At 39.0% G+C, this 13,270-nt stretch overlaps 1 long non-coding RNA gene across 1 annotated transcript; it reads right to left on the bottom strand.

Moving 5' to 3' along the window:
* Window positions 1-10,519: 10,519 nt before the first annotated feature.
* Window positions 10,520-11,793, bottom strand: LOC109150531. The gene is made up of 3 exons (XR_002049162.1): window positions 11,742-11,793; window positions 10,712-10,827; window positions 10,520-10,607 (listed from the first exon to the last, which is right to left on the bottom strand). It is a non-coding gene; the product is annotated as an uncharacterized LOC109150531 (long non-coding RNA).
* Window positions 11,794-13,270: the final 1,477 nt, after the last annotated feature.

Below are 13,270 nucleotides of genomic sequence, written 5' to 3'. Positions count from 1 at the left end.
CCAGATGACAGCTAGATACACTCCACAACAAAACGGAGTGGCTGAGAGGAAGAATAGGTCTATCATGGATATGGTAAGGTGCATGTTGAAATCCAAGAATCTGCCTAAGCCTTTTTGGGCAGAAGCTGTTGCTTGTGCTGTCTATGTGTTGAATAGGTGTCCAACTAAAAGTGTCCGTGATAAGACACCCGAAGAAGCTTGGAGTGAGAGAAAACCCTCTATCAAATATCTCAAGTTTTTGGATGTATGGCATATGCACATGTGCCAGATCCATTGAGAAAGAAGTTGGATGATAAAGGTGAGAAGTGCATATTCATTGGTTATAGTGACGCTTCAAAGGCTTATAAACTATACAATCCTGAAACTAAAAAGGTTGTTATAAGTCGTGATGTCACTTTTGATGAATATGGTGCCCGGGATTGGTTAGCTAAAGATGAAAGTTCAGTTGTTATTCCTGTTGTTGAAAATATTGTTGATAAGCAACCGATTCCAGATAATGTCCAGTCTCCTACACAGCAGCCAGAGCCGTCAGTTCGACGATCTCAGCGCGAGCGTCACTTACCAGCTCGCTTGCAGGATTATGTGTTGGGTCATGATAATGACCTGTCTGATGAAGAGATTATTCAATTTGCTCTCTTTGCAGATTGTGATACTTTAACTTTTGAGGAGGCTGCTACGGAAACTCATTGGCTTAAGGCGATGGATGAGGAGATACGTGCCATTGAAAAGAATGGTACCTGGGAGTTAACAGATTTACCTCCTGGGAAGAAGCCAATTGGAGTCAAGTGGGTTTACAAAACGAAATACAAGTCAATATATCCAACTTGAAGACGGAGACATTTTTCAAATTGAAGAAGGAAATTTGGATGACCAATATATCCAACTTGGTTTAAAGGAGACAATGTTATAATAATAATATTATTAGTAATTAAACTAAGTCAAAGAATTTAATAAAAACAAACATGGGTGAGTCATGTATGTTAATGTGGAACATGCCTAGATTATAGGAGTTGTACATTTTTTGAATACCTACTGAAACACAAAGAGCTAATAACGCCTCCACTGAGGCTCGAACTTACAACCTTCCAAATGGAAGTCCAACCCGGGTACCATTAGACCACATAGTCCTGGTAAACATTATTCATTCTAATCTTTCTCTCTCTCTTCCTATTTATATAGGAATAAGGGTCAAATAGGCCACTCAACTGCACACCAAAGTGCAATTAGGCCATCGAAGTCAAAAAAAAAATGCAATTGAGTCCTTAAACAACACAAATTAATGCAATTAGGTCTAAAATGACCTGTTGACCTGCTGTGGAGGTTTTGGGTTTTAAAATAATTTTTAATAAAATAATTAATTAAAAAATCAAAAAAAAAAAAAAAAAAAACAGCACGGCCGGAGACGGTTCGTCTCCGGCCGGCGAACTTCGTCTCTGGCATGGCCGGAGAGACCATGGAGACGAATCGGCTTCTTCTCCATGGCAGGAGACGAATCGGCTTCTTCTCCATGGCAGGAGACGAAGCCCTTCGTCTCCTGCCATGGAGACGGAGACAAACTTCGTCTCCTTGATGGCCGGAGACGTCTCTAGCCCAGGGACGATTCGTCTCCACGGCCGGAGACGTCTCAGGCCATGGAGGAGACGAAGGTCTCCTGGCCATGGAGACCTTCGTCTCCTAGCCAGGGATCGTGTTTTTTTTTTTTTTTTTTTTTTTTAATTAATTATTTTATTTAAAATTATTTTAAAAATTATTTTTTAAATTCACAACCGCCACGTCAGCAAAGTTTAAGTTAAACAGGTCATTTTGGACCTAATTGCATTAATTTGTGTTGTTTAGGGACTCAATTGCATTTTTTTTTAGTTCGATGGCCTAATTGCACTTTGGTGTGCAGTTGAGTGACCTATTTGACCCTTATTCCATTTATATATTATTATATATAAATACATAGATATATTATATATAATATATATATTATATTTAATATATCTTACATATCCCTTTACATTAACAGGATACCCAATGAAAATACTATACACTTCCTCTTGCTGCCATTTTTTGTCTTGACTACTGCGGTAATGTGGATGCATAACATAAACAACCAAATACCTTCAAATGAGTATAACCAGCAGGCTTACCATATAATCTTTCAAAAGGAGTTTTCCAGTCAATAATTTGAGAAGGCTTGGCTGATTTACTGGCCGGCTGAGACAATATTGAAAGTAAAAGTGGGGATATACAAAACATTTTTAATTTAATTTAAATGTAATCTGAATTGAAGTATGGCATGTGCTCCATCTCAACTAAAAGCCTAAGCTGATAGTTGGATTGCACATTAATGGTTATATGCTCACACGCCCCCTTACGTGTGCGGTAGGTTCCAAGCAACACGTGGACCGGTTAATGTAGTCGCTTTTCGAACCCATGACCTTTGGCCTGGTTCTGATACCAAATTGAAGCATGTGCTCCATCTCAACTAAAAGCCTAAGCTGATAGTTGAATTGCACATTAATTGCTATATGCTCACAATCTGGAACCAAAACTAGAGCAGGAGGGCTAAGTGAAACTGCTGCATGCAGCAGTGGATAAACTCTGTCCAATTTGAGGCTGAAAGAGTGCGACTAATTTCTGCAAATGCTCACATTCCTATATATGTCACCAATTTGGTTTGCATTTGCAGGAGATGCTAGTTGATTAACTAGACCATGAACTTGTGTTTGTTTCCCTTTGGACTTATAACCTGAAATCCATCCCGGTGGGTATCCGTGTTTTTTTATAACATTTGTATATAGTGTGACCATTCATTCCACAGAATTGTGCATTTTGCAGCAGACTTGTTCTCATTGTTAGTGTTGAACTTCATTTATTGCTGAAATTATTTGTATTATTTGACCAGGAGGTTACAATGACTGGCATATTAACTTGCACTATATCATTCCCACTTTGTCCAATACTTATGCCATTGATTTTCCTTCTAGCTTTACTGCCATTCCAAAAACCTTATAAACATCTGGCATAGAATCTAAAATCAGAACTCCTGATTTAATTAATACTAGTAAAATCATCATTAACTCCCTTCAAAAAAAGGATTACCTTTTTTTTTTCTTGCTAAAAATCAAGGAAATGCATGTGGGATTCTAATTCTGTGAAAATGGGAGAATTGCAATTCTTTCTGACTAAACAAAGAAATTTTCTTGTTTTTGTAATTAGGTGGGAGTGAAATTCTAATTCCCTCCAACCAAACGAGCGGTTGGTAGAGAAAGATGTGTAAATATATCTGAAGATGGTGGGGTGAACTTACATATATCAAACTCAAAATCAACTGAATTGAAGCATGTTCTTCATCAGGATAAGCTGATAATTGTATTGCACATTTATGTTTATATATTATATATACGCGGGCCACAATCCCTTGTTATTGGATGACGCGAGAATAAGTTTGGCTAGCTATGATATAAAATTAAAGGGCGTGTTTGATATCAATTAAAAGATTAAACTGATACTTAGATTGATGATTTATATTTATATTTATATATGATATGCTCAACAAAATCCACAGTACACATACACAAGATGCCAAAGATGATTCTTATTATTGCAGGGATACTTCTTCCAGTGTCAAATTTTTAGAAAGCTGAAGGTGCAGGATTTGCAGATACCATACCATCATAGTAAAGACTTTGAGTCCGGGCAGATGTATATACATAGTAATCGTGTGGTAGCTGAAGTAGTCTTTTCCACTCAAATTAAAATCTTTTAGTATGATGATATCTGCAACTATATATAGCTTTAATTTTTCAAACCCAACTAATTAACTGGAAATATCAACTACTGCAAGATCGAATAATCATGTTTGGCATCTTAGGTAATAAGTCTGATCAAATCAGACCCAAACTAAAAAGGGCAACAATAATAAGTGGATTTAGGACTATTTCAAAAAAAGTTGGATTTAGGACACATGACGATAGGAAGTAGCTAGTAGCATATTGGCAAGAAAATGAAATATCAATCATTGATTGAGATAATTCGTCATCCTCATGGCTGTTTCCTTGCTTCGCTTCATATGCACCGCACAGTATGTGAAAGAGAACCTCTATGCTATACAATTCAATGTCTTTAAAAGGCTCTTGTATATATATAGTGGTACAAATCCATTTTCCAAATGGACAAAGGCTACTTTACAGCCTTTTCACCACTATTTTCCAACTTTAATGGGTCTATACTTTGAGAATAAATTTTTCATTCACCCATTATCCGTTTTAAGTGTACAATATATCAATATCTTCATCTCATAATAAAGAACCCAAATCCACATTAACTCGACTCAAATTGGAAGTAGACCGTACCACATATATATTTGTACCACAAAATAACCATTTACAATACCATTTTATGCTATTTTTCGAACGCTTAGTGTTGAGATCAGATCGTCATTATATTGTTGGTTGTGAAATTATGGTCTTAGATAGCAATATTGAATGGAGAAATTTGGATAAGAGAACAATAATTCAATTAAGTTAGTGGTGCTTGAATTGAGTGGAAAAGTGAGGTGAGAGAATGCTTAAGATTGATATATATATATATATATATATATATATATATATATATATATATATATATACTAGTTTTTTCTACGCGCTTTGCGCGAAAATTTGTGCCCAATACTTCAACTCGATTAGTAAATCATTTTGAAATAGATAAAATGCATCTGTAATGTTTTTTCTTTCTTGAGTTGACGAAGTTTCATAAATATTCACGTAAAGTTTATTTTGTTGATGTAATTGAAAATTACACAAGAAATACAAATTCACTGTGATGAATATATAAATTTGTAATTTTAAGTAAAGGTATTGAACATTATATTACAACTATATCATGCTTGTATTATTTAGTTAGCATGTATCTTTCATATGTATCACTGCAGCACTTCGTCGGCAAGTCCATCTTGCCTTAGTTCTGGATATTTGTCTAGTACGATTGATATTGCTTGCTGAACTGACATGTCTTGACTATGTTCATCCCGCACTTTCTCAGTGTATAAGAGCCAAAAAATGGATTATCACAATTAATTAAGAAAGCAGCTCAGGGAAGATTATAAAAGTAAAAAATAGAAATAATAATTCAAGGAAAGCATACCTCTTTGAGAATTTTTCTAAATGCATCTCCAAGTTCAACAAGTGTATGTTGAGGAAGCTTGTCATCAATACCAAAGAGCATAAAACTGCAAATATAATTATATATATCTGGCATTGGATTATATTTGTAGCAGACTAAAATAGTGGCGCAAATAACCCAAGAGGTAAAAATTAAGTTAAACCAAATCACTCTGAATCTGTTCTGGACCTAAACCAAATCTAAGCTCATAGAGCTACTGTATCAATCTGTTATGCTTAAGCCACCTTATGGGTATAGCAACTAAATAGTACTTTCTCAGGTAAGAAAACTGATACTGAATCACCAAAAAAGTAAATAATAATAATAATAATAATAATAATAATAATAATAATAATTAAATGCCAATGAAACTTTGACTGAGATGATCCACAAGTGCATAAGTGATGCATTGATACCATAGCGCAGTAATAATATATTAATCTAGATTTTTAGATGATCTGGTGAAAGGTAAGTTCTCACTCAAGATCATGGTCATACAGTACAGAGTTGTCACCACTAGTACTATATAAGTTGAGGCTCAAGCGCCTTATCATTGGAGCCAAAGGATTCTCATTACAAACACCATGTAGCCTGAAACAAAATATGCTTTCTTAAGGTAGTGATCTATAGTATAATAAAATATTGTGGCCAACAATTATAAAAAGGAGCGCACTATTAGATAAATGTTTGATGATATTATTCAGCACAAGAACATGAAAACAATATAAAGGGAAATAACAACTAACGTAAGAGACTCCTATCTAAGAGGGATGACTAAGGACTTATTCTCCTGTTACAATATTGACTAAACATATATAACAAGACTAATAAATAATATATGACTAACACTCCCCCTCAAGGACAAGGTCGGTGAGTCACCACATTGAGCTTGTCACGTAGAGTAGCAAAACGTGGACCAGCCAAGGGTTTGGTGAAGATATATGCAATCTGGTCCTTTGTTGAGACGAAATTAACCACTAAGTCCCCTGAGGCAACTTTGTCTCGTACAAAATGGAAATCAATTTCCACGTGTTTGGTTCTGGCGTGGAACACGGGATTAGCACAGAGATAGGTGGCCCCAAGATTATCACACCACAGAGTAGTCGGCTCGCCAGTATGTAGACCCAACTCGCGAAGCAACGAAACAACCCAAGTGACCTCAGCAGATACATCTGCTAGAGCCTTGTATTCAGCCTCAGTAGAGGAGCGTGCTACAGTGCGCTGTTTCCGAGACAACCAGGAGACGAGATTAGTCCCCAAGAATACAGCATAGCCACTCGTGCTCTTCCTATCTAACGGACAGCCGGCCCAATCGGAGTCAGAGAAGGCATGAATAGCCGAGGAAGCAGAGACTGTAATACGTAAACCATACTCAAGAGTACCCTTGACATACCGAACAACACGTTTCAAGAGACCCCAGTGATTAACGGACGGTGAGTGCATGAACTGACAGAGTCGATTGACAGCATAAGAGAGGTCGGGTCTAGTAATGGTGAGATATTGCAGGGCACCTACAATGCGCCTATACTGCGTCGGATTATCATGAAGCTGGTCCGACGGTGTAACAGACTGTGTAACAGCAGCCGGGGTTGCTAAAGGTTTGCAGTCCGACATACCAGCCCGGTTTAGAATATCCTTCATGTAGCGCCGCTGGGATAGCATGATTCCCCCTTCAACTTGTAACATTTCAATCCCAAGAAAGAACCCTGGGGTGCCTAGATCCCGAATTTTGAATGCAGTAGATAACCGGTGCAGCAAAGTAGTAATAAGAGGTGGGTCATTCCCCATCATGATTATATCGTCAACATACACAAGTAGATATACTCTGGATGATCCGGTAGAGTAATGAAAAAGAGAAACGTCGGTTTTAGATGGCACAAAACCTGCGGATATCAAGAAATAGTGTAGCCTTTTGAACCAGGCCCGTGGGGCCTGTTTAAGACCATATAAGGACCGCTGTAGATGGCATACATGATCAGGATGAACAGGATCCTCATAGCCAGGCGGTTGCTTCATGTATACTGTTTCAGCTAGATGCCCATTCAGAAATGCATTATGAACATCTAACTGCCGCATGGTCCAGCTATTGGACACTGCTAGGGAGAAAAGTAGCCGGACTGTAGTCGGTTTGACCACAGGGCTAAATGTGTCAAAGAAATCTTCCCCAGCAACCTGGTTGAACCCCTTCGCAACGAGGCGTGCTTTATAACGCTCAATAGAGCCATCAGCCTGTCGTTTGGTGCGGAATACCCACTTACAACCAATCACATTCATGTGTGGTTTAGCAGGCACTAGAACCCATGTGCTATTATGTAGGAGTGCATTGAACTCCTGATCCATGGCTTCACGCCATTCTGGGTGCCCAACTGCCTGTGAGTAGCAGGTTGGATCTATAACTGCACTAAGAGCCTGAAATTGATCATTCGTGCCTCGTGTCATGCGTCGTAGCCTCATAGCATGATCCCGTACCTGTGGTGCTGTTCGAGTGGCACGTTTCCGTGCGACCCGTTTTGGCCCCTCCAAAGCCAAAGGTGGTGTGTCCCGAGCCAAGGGCGTCGGACTCCCTGATGGTATGGGGTCCGATGATGGAATAGTGGGTGCCACAATTGGCTCCACATGTGAACATTCGGTTAAAACCGGGCTGGTGGCCCATGGTAGATTGAGAGGCACTTGTGTTGTAGTTGATTGACTTCCTGTGTCTGAAAAGGGATAATTAGTTTCATCAAAACGTACGTGACGACAGATGTAGATTTTTCCATTAGTTAGATTCATGCATCTGTACCCCCTAAAGGACGACGGGTAACCTAAGAAGACACAGGGTGCCGACCGGAACTCGATCTTGTGGCGATTATAAGGCCTCAGATACGGGTAACAGCGACACCCGAAGACACGTAGAAAAGTGTATGGGGGTGAGTGTTTATGTAGACGACTGTATGGGCTTTCATACTGTAATGTAGGTGTTGGTAAATAGTTGATTAGACACGTAGCCGTTTCGAAAGCATAGTCCCAATATTGAAGCGGGACGGAGCCTTCGGCTAATAGTGCCAATCCGGTTTCAACTATATGCCTATTTTTGCGTTCAACGCGCCCGTTTTGTTCATGTGTGTAGGCACAGGATTGGCGGTGAATAATTCCAAGTTTGCTAAAAGTATGGTGCAGCTTGCGATATTCACCGCCGAGATCGGACTGGACGGACTTGATAGAACGCGAAAATTGGCGTTCTACCATGACACGGAACAACTCAAAACATTTATATATATCAGATTTCACCCGTAAGGGGTAAAACCAGCAGAAGCGCGAGTAATCATCTACAAATAGCAGAAAATACCTATAACCACTACTAGAGATTACAGGAGACGGGCCCCATATATCGGTATAAATTAAATCCAATACATTTTGACTAGAATGAAAGACCCTATCTATTGGAAATCTGGATGATTTGCTTAGCTGACAAGGCGTACACGACCCCGCTTTATTGGTTTTGTCTGGCGCAACTGGACAAGACTGCAGAATTTTATTTTGGACGTGCGCATGCGGGTGGCCCAATCTACGGTGCCAAACCACAGGAGTTGCCCGGGAAGTCAAAAATGCAAACGGAGACTGCGGAACAGAAAGCTTGTAAAGACCACCGGATGTTGGACCTTTAAGCAGAACCTCCCGAGTTATGGAATCCTTCACAACAAAGTAATTTTTATGAAACTCAAAAAATACGTTATTGTCGTTAGTGAAGCGATTAACGGACAATAAAGGCACAGATAAATCCGGAACACATAAAACATTAGACAAACGCAACATTTGTGACTTAGATGGGATCGATGCATGACCAACGTGAGAAATATCCAAACCTGCGCCGTTACCAACGCGAAACACATCCCCGCCGGTGTACTCATCCGCCTGAGACATCATGGACACGTCGGGAGTTGCATGTGCCGACGCGCCTGTATCCGGAAACCATCCCGAAGCCGACGAGGGAGGCGCTGATTCATCCGCGGCAGTCACCATATTGGCTTGGGCAGGAGGCTGTGTATTATATCTCTTAAAGCAGTAAACTGCAGTATGGGCCCTGGGCTTTACAAATCTGACACCGAGGAGCGTTGTTCCGTCCTCCCCGGCCTCTGTACTGGCCTCCTCTACCGCCACGGCCGCGGTTCTGGCCTTGTCTACCACCATCGTTGCCGCCTCGTCCATCATTGTTCCGGCCTCCACGACCGACATACAAGGCAGAAGGGGCCGCCGTGTATCCGCCATCTGATCCGGCCGGGTAGTCATCAGCGTGTATGAAATCTTGGGCTTACAGATAGTCGGATATTTGTGGAATCGTCACCGGAATCCCTGCTGCCGTGAGCGATGACGCCATGGCGCGATACTCCGGTCGGAGACCGCGGAAGACGAACAGGTTTTGTTCGTCAAGGGAGACGGGCCTGCCGGCGAGCGCAAGCTGTTCCACTAGCAGCTGCGCACGTCCGAGATACTCCACCGCACTGCCACTCCCTTGCCGGAGAGAATGGAACTGCCCGAGGAGGCTGAGACACCTGGCTCGGGTGGTGCTGCCTAACGCCGCCATGATTGACTCCCAGACCTCTCTTGATGTGGCCTTGCCGACGGCGAGGTGCATCACTTCATCCGAGAGGGATGAAATGATCAGAGATAAGATCAGTTGATCTTGCTTAATCCACGCTTTGTACGCGGGATTGGGAATCGGACCAGTGGTGGTAGCTGCGGAATTTGAACCGCCGGAAGCGGGTGGTGATTCGACTGTGGGCGGCGGACACGGCGTATCGCCATCAACGAACCCCAACAGCTCTTGGCCGCGAAGAAAAGGGATTATTTGAGTTCTCCAGAAGAGAAAATTACGATGGGTGAGTTTGATAGAAACATGGTGGTTCGCACCGGCGAGAGGATTGGAGGCAGTCGCCGGTGGGTTTGATGCGCGGGCAGTGACTGTTCTTTCAGAGGAGTTCGTGGACATGGTGGGGGATTGAGTGATTGCCGGCGATAAAGATCGACAAAGGAGGTGAGAGAGAGAGAACCCGGTCTATCTAATACCAGATTAGATAAATGTTTGATGATATTATTCAGCACAAGAACAGGAAAACAATATAAAGGGAAATAACAACTAACGTAAGAGACTCCTATCTAAGAGGGATGACTAAGGACTTATTCTCCTGTTACAATATTGACTAAACATATATAACAAGACTAATAAATAATATATGACTAACACGCACAAGAACACAAAATATCCAATATTTATTGTTTCTAACTAAATCAAATAGTAGTTATATAACCAAGCTCATTGAACCTACATGTAAAAATGCAGAAAAGTGCATTCTGGATAAAATTTCTGAAATAGAAACACTTACCATGCACGATGCTTCCATGTCAACAGGGCAACCAAACGAGTAGTCAGTTTGAATACGTCCACCAATTCTATCTCTTGATTCCAGCAATATCACCTAGTACAATACCATACAGCCTTTGTTACAGTGAAATTGGTCCTAAAAAAAGTAAGTTTCCAGCCAATAAGGGTAAGAATGTAAGATAAATGAATTCAATCTACCTTGGAAGATGCATTCTGGAGGACACGTGCAACCGCTAAGCCAGAAATACCTCCACCAATTACAATTACAGATGGAGAATAATTATATTGCCTGCCAATGTGGGAGGTAAATGTACCTATCAACCAAACAATAAAACATCAGGAAAAAAGAATGAAACTCTTTACAAAATGGATGTAAAAGCACAGCAGACCATAAGCAACCTTCCCAACAAGTTGGGTATTAACGAGTAACGTCATACATTTGGTCTTCCATGATTTATCTCTAAAAGCATAGATCACTCAACCATGAACATAAATATAAATATATTATAATACATCAGACATGTAGATAAAAAGGAAACTTTGCACACATAAGAAAGACAAAAGTTGATTAGTTGTGAAACAAACAGGTAGGATTTCATGGCTGGTTATACACTTCAAAACAGAATGCAAAGATTATTGTATTTCTCATGTTTCTCAGTCAATACCAGAAAGACACATGCCGCGGTAGAATATAATCAAGTACCAGCATCAATTTTAGACATTAAGATGCTATGATCAAAATTTGTGATGATCATCGTTTATAATGAGAACTATGACCCCCTCCCAGGACCATGCAATTAGACACCCATGAAATAGCTTTGCAACTAAACACACACACAGAATTCTTTTTTCCCCACCTTTGCAAACATTACAAAATACAACCAGTAAATTGTATCAGTCATCTTAATCTGCATGCACTTTTATTTGGCAGGCATTATCTGGACAATTGTGATTTTTCAAATAAAGCATAAAGGTAAATCAAACACCTAGTAATTCCTTCCATTTATAACATTCAAAAATTCTGAAATTTATATGTGCTTTCTAAGCAATCACAGTAGAACAAATATGTGCGAATTCCAAATAATTGGATTTTATTAAACATATACTATTTCGACTAACAATTACGATAATTATAACCAGTAGTATATAACAAATGCATCTAATTTCCAACCAATAACAATGATTCAGAACGTCCACTTAAAAATTAGGCTTTAATCAATAAATTTACCTTTGATAAATAAAATTAGAAAAAACCATAGCCGCGATCAACGATCAAACCCATTGAATCCCTTTCATTGCTTCAATCTTACACATCTCTGCTTCGAATATCTTGTTTTTCCTTTTGATTGCTTAAATCCTTGATAGGAATTTGTGCTTACTATTAGGGTGAAACTGAAGGAAGTGAAGGAGAAACTTATCCTGTTGGTTATGATAGTAAATTGAGCCTCAGATTCTTAGGCGATGAAGGAGGATGAAGGAAGAAACGTCTGTGAGTATTGGGCGATGAAGGTGGAAATCTCATATTCTTACGCGATAAATGAGAAGATGAAGGAGGAAACGTGGTTGCAAATGATAGTTAACAGTAACAGAATATTCTGGGACATTTTTGTCTTTAAAGAATTTTGTACAATATTAACAACACAATGTACAAACAGATCAGCAATAATAACACGGACAAAAACCAAGGATATAACCTGTATTAACACTTATTTTGTTTATATATATATATATATATATATATATATATATATATATATATATATATATATATATATATATATAGGATCATATGAGAACACTTAGATGAAAATGTGAGAACAAATCGTGTGCATTCATCTAATATTTTGTAATGATCTAGATTAGATTAAGTGTGTGCTAACGTGAATTAAATGTGTGCAAACGCGATGAAATGTATATTTGTGGTCTCTCACTATAACACCAGGTCACTTATATATATAGTAATATTATATTTGAATTGAATTGAAACTGAAATGGATGAGAAGAATGAAGATGAATGTCCAGATCACATAATCAAAAGGTTTAAAAATAAATTATTCTTATCGTCCCATGCACTCCAACAAATTCAAATCATAAAAAACAAAAAGAGTGACGTGCACACATTATTTTTAAGCTAGACTTCGTTGGTGTGCTTTTTTCTATTTTCATTGTTTGTGACAACTTCTTGTAAAATACTCCCATCCAATCCGATCCTTGTATTGAACGCCAAACTAAGACATGGAAAGAAAGGAGCTTATATTAGTAGTTTCGTAGATCTAGCTTAGTTGGTTCAATCGCTGACCTTAAAGCTCTGCTGTAACAACAATTCCGCGATATGAATCCAATTCAATTGGAAACTTAGGGTTCATTAGAAGACCTAATGTATTTTTTTTTTTAAAAAAAAAAAAATTTAAAAGAGCTTAGCTTGTTAGTTCCATCTTTTCTGTCCTTAACGTTTATCTGTCTTTGTTACTTTTTTTAGGTACGCCCAGTGAGACAAGAACTAATTGGGGTCATTCTTCTTTTACGCTACACTCTTGAGATTCTAATATCACCTTTAAGCCTCACTACAAGAATTTGATATTATTGTTTGCATTTTATTACAACCAATTAATTTTCAAAACAAACTAGTTAGATCCTTCACTGATAGAGAAAAAGAACAAATTAAGACAGTGCAACATTCAATGCACAAAACACATTGAATTTGGGGCAAAGGCTAACTACAAGCTTTACCAAACATCATTTTCCCAACTACAATAG

This window comes from Ipomoea nil, unplaced genomic scaffold (assembly GCF_001879475.1).
Source record: "Ipomoea nil cultivar Tokyo-kokei standard unplaced genomic scaffold, Asagao_1.1 scaffold2279, whole genome shotgun sequence".
NCBI lineage: Eukaryota > Viridiplantae > Streptophyta > Magnoliopsida > Solanales > Convolvulaceae > Ipomoea > Ipomoea nil.
Note: the sequence above shows the minus strand (reverse complement) of the source record. Positions and strands in the feature narration are given on the sequence as shown.